Raw genomic sequence first — 4825 nt, forward strand, 5'->3', positions numbered from 1 at the left:
CTATCTGCCCAATCCTTCCTTATGCTACTTACCACTTTGGTCAAGATGCCCTTCAACGCTCTGTTTTTCACCTCCGCTTTCCCATTAGCTTCTGGATGATAGGGAGTGGAGGTTCTATGCTCGATCTTGTGCTGGCTGAGAATGTCTTCAATCATGTTGGAGGTAAACTGGCTACCTTGGTCTGTGACCAACTCTCTAGGGTACCCAAATTTGTAGAATACATTCTCCCATAGGAACTCAGCAACCTTCTCCTATGTTATTGCCTTAATTGCCTTGGTTTCAGCCCACTTAGTCAAACAGTCAGTGCACACAATGATGTACTATTTTTGCTTGTAAGGAGGATCAATAGGCCCAATGAAGGCCATGCCCCACTTGCCAAATGGCTCGAAAGTCACTTGAGGTTGCAGAGGCATTTCATCTCTTGGAGTAGGCCTTCCCATCCTTTGGCATAGATCACACTGATTGGTATATATTTTCACATTCTATTGAAGAGTGGGCCAATAATTGCCTGCTTGTAACACTTTGAATGTTGTCCTCTTTGTTGCAAAGTGACCTCCACAAGGCCCATCATGACAGGTCAGAAGGATGTCAAAGACGTCCTCCTCCCTGACACACCTTCTCAAGATTTGATCTGGGCCAAGTTTGAAGATATTTCCCCCAATCCAAGTGAAGTTGGTGCTCTTCCTTACTATCTTGCTCTTTTCTTTGGAGGACAAGTTCGGTGGGAATTGTGCTGAAACCAAATAGTTTTCTATATCAGCAAACCATGGAGAGAGAACTGAAATAGCAAATAAGTGTTCATTCGATAACTGGTCATCAACCATTCCTTCTTCACCTGCAGGCAAATTTAATTTGGACAAAAAGTCTGTAACAACATTTTCCTTACTAGACTTATCAACAATAGTTAGATCAAACTGCCGTAATAAAAGTAACCACCTTATAATCTAAGCATTCACATCTAGTTTATTCATTAAATATTTGATTGCAGCATGGTCAGTATGCACAAATGTTTGATAGGCTGTAATATAATGCCTGAATTTGTTCAATGAATGCACAACAGTTAGGGGTTCCTTTTCAGTCACTGTGTAATTTAGTTCAGCTTTTGACAAATTCTTACTGATAAAATAGATAGCCTAAGGCAAATTTTCATCTATCTGACCTAGGCCTACTCCTATGGCTTTGTGTGAGGCATCAGCATGAATATGAAAGGGGAGGGCCCAATTTGGGTCTCGGAGAATCGGTGCAGTGGTTAACTTGTCCTTTAGGATGTCTAAGGCCTCTTGACATTTTTTTGACCATATAAACTCAAAGTCCTTGGCCAACAAACCAAATAAAGGAGAGGCCAACTTGTTGAAGTCCTTTATGAACCTTTAGTAGTATCCAGCTAACCCTAGGAAACTTCTGACATCCCTCTGCTTTTGAGGAAGTGGGACCCTTTGGATGATAACTATTTCGTTTGGGTCCACATGCAGTCCTTGCTGAGATATTGAATGACCTAGCACGATTCCTACAGTCATCAAGAATTCACAATTTTTGGGACTGAGAGACAGGTTCATTGTAATGCATTTCTGCAGTACTTTGCCTAGGTTGGAGAGAGCTTCTTGAAAATCACAGCCATAAGGTGTAAAATCATCCATATAAATTTCCGCTTCATCATGCACTAATTCGGTGAAAATAAGTAGGACTGTTCTCTGGAAAGTGGCAGGATCATTGCATAAGCCAAAAGGAAGGACCCTATAGGAAAAAGTACCCCAAGGACAAGTGAAGGTGGTTTTATCCTGGTCTTCCATGCTAATCTGCATTTGGTTGTACCTGCTAAATCCATCTAGGAAAGAGAAAAACTTTTTTCCTGCCAGGTGATCTCGCACTTGGTCAATGAAGGGTAGAGGGAAATGGTCCTTCTTTGTGGCTTTGTTCAACACCTGTAATCAACACAAATTCTCCACTTAACATTTTTCTTTGTAACTAACAACAAAGGAGAGACCCACTCACTGTCGAAGATAGGGTAAATGAATCATGCATCTAGTAGTTTTTGCAATTCTTCTTTGACTATATCTTTAAGAGCTGGATTCATCCTCCTTTGGGGTTGCCGAACTGGCTTGCAACCTTCTTTGATGTATATGTGGTGAGTACACACTAAGGGGTGTACTCCCTTCATTTATTTGTAACTCCAAGCGAAGGCTTCTATATTTTCCTTTAGCGTGTTGCATAATTTCTCTTCTTAGAGAGCACAAGGAGATGGATTGATTTTCAAGGTTCTCTCACGGCCGAATTCTATGGTTTGGACACAGATTAGGTTGGAATCGGCCAAGCATAAGTCAATTGGATGATTTTTCTGGGTTTCCTTTACTACATTTTCTAAGGTAAATGAACTGGGAGTTGGACTTTGGAGTAGGTGTTTAGTCAAATCATCCTCATCTTTCTATCCTCCTCCCATGGTTGTTTCTAAAGTATAAAGTTGGGCGGAATAAACATCATCTTCTTCCTCCTCCTCCAACCATAAAGGTAAATCATTCTCTAGAGATGGTTGAGTAGGATGGTATAGGACTAACTGCTTAGACATATGCCCATTCTTGATGGTCATATTCCCAGCTCTGTAGCTAATGTAAGCATCAGCAGTGGCCAACCATGGTCTCCCAAGTATGAGAGGGTAACCAGTAAGCTTAACCTTAGGCTAGAGAACAATGAAATCTGTAGGGTACTCCCAAGAGTCAATGGAGACCATCACATCCTCCACAATCCCCTCAGGGGTTACTGTGGAGCGGTCTGCAAGTTGCAGAACCATTGCGGTCTTCCTCAATGAACCTTGGAGGTTGAGCTTGAGGATGGTGTCCTTGGTCATCACATTAATGGCATCCCCAAGATCGATCAAAGTGTGTGGGACAATGGTGCCATTGATGTGCACATCTACTACAGGGCTTCCAGGATCCAAATATTTTGGACAGATTACTTGCCCCGGCATTAAGTTGGACAGCTGTCCAATGACATTAATGGTAGGAGCATCCCTTCTTCGCCTCCCTGGATGCTTGAAGCACTTATCCTTAATCAACTTATTGTAAATAGGAACATCTTTTATTGCTTGGAGAAGTGGAATCTTTACACATAGATTTTTCAATTCTCCTAGAAGTTCAATCTCTTCTGGGATAGGCTAGAGTGGTTGGGTTAATCTCTCATGAAAGGGTGGATTCACTTTAAGACTGCTTTCCTCTCTTTCTTCCTCAACCTCCCTAGGTGGAGGTGGACGTTGGTTATCTAGGAGAACTCTCTTAGATCTAGGTTAATCTCCTGTATTTCCACAACATAAACTGGATATGATGTCTCTCCACTGTATACTTGCTAAGCTTGTCTATTGTTCAGGTTTGGATTTGGCTGGGAAGGCATTTGGGGTTGCTTGAGTGGAACAGAGTGTAGCATCTATGGTTGGGCAGGTGGTGGAGGCAATAAAGCTGGAGCATTGTTGTATTGGGGCCTCCACCCCTGGGGCGGTGCATTCCACTGAGGTTGTGGCGGAGCATAAGGTTGAAATGATTGGCTGGCTGGCTGGGAGTGATATTGAGATGCAAAGGACCAAGGGGGGGTTGTAGACGAGAAAGGATGAGCAAGGGGTCCCCATGAATGTATGGTTATGGTTTGGTTGGGGTTGTAATATGCATGGGATGACCCTTGCATGCCCTGCTAGTATGGTCTAGGCCCATGAGGTCTCCTTTGGTTTATGTAGCAGAGCTGCTCAGTGACCTATTTAGCTCCTTGATATACAACTTTGAGTCTAGGCAAAGAAGGGCACTTGTCTGTGGAGTGGGTTTCTTCACAGACTGAGAAAATTTCAATACAATTCAATGGGCATTCATTCCTAGGATGCCTCCTGGTGCATCTAGGACAAAAAATGGCCAAGGCTCTCTTTGCTTCCTCCTGCTTTCTCGTAATGTGCATAGTGTCCATTTGCAAGGCAAGGGTTTGCAACATCTCACTTTTGAAATCTTCCAACATGTTTCCAATTTCACCCTTGATGGATGAGTTGGAAGATGATGTACTGACCATAGGTTGACTACCCCTACCCTTCTTCCTAACTACCTTAGAATGATTTCTAAAGACAGTCTTGATATCCTCATAGGGTAATTGGTAGATATCTCCTCCTGTTAACAAGTGTAGAGTATCCAGAATATCCTCCCTTACTCCCCTAAGCAGGACCAACTTTAGTGACTCAGGGTCAAGTGTGCACCTGACCCTTTTGTAACTAAGCTGGAATATTTCTTTGTAATCCTCTAAGGATTCATCATTACCTATGGTCATCTTGAAAATTTCCTCTTTAGTATCCTTTGACCGACAGTAGTCTTGATATTTGTTATTAAAGGTTTACTACATCTGAGCCCAAGTTGTGATTCTATCCCCAGGTAAACCCATGAACCAGCGCAATGCTGCATCCTTCAGGGTAGATGGAAATAATTTTAACTTCTGCTCATCATCTGTATAGTCATAGGTTTGGCATATAATAACAAAGTCAAATAGGAAAGTTTTGGGGTCCTCTATGGTCAGACCATGGAAATGAGGTAGGGAAGAGGGGCTTATATTTTTCATCTTAGTGTCCCCATTGGTTTCCCTGATCGGGAAGGCACCATCAACTCTCTCTCTATTCCCTCTCTCATTTTTGTTTTCAACCATTGGTTCAGTAGGAATGGGTTCTTCTTCTTCTTCTTTCCCCGTAGGTTCTTGAAATATGTCAGGTTACTCACCTAAGGGTTCGTCCAGTTCATAGCCATCAAAGAAGAGGGAAGGTTGGCTGTTTGATTCAGTGAGAGTATTTGGAAAAAAAATTCCCTAAGTTGTC

Source organism: Pinus tabuliformis, chromosome J, assembly GCF_031772625.1.
Source record: "Pinus tabuliformis cultivar Carrire ecotype Pingquan chromosome J, CPIR1, whole genome shotgun sequence".
In the NCBI taxonomy this organism is placed as follows: domain Eukaryota; kingdom Viridiplantae; phylum Streptophyta; class Pinopsida; order Pinales; family Pinaceae; genus Pinus; species Pinus tabuliformis.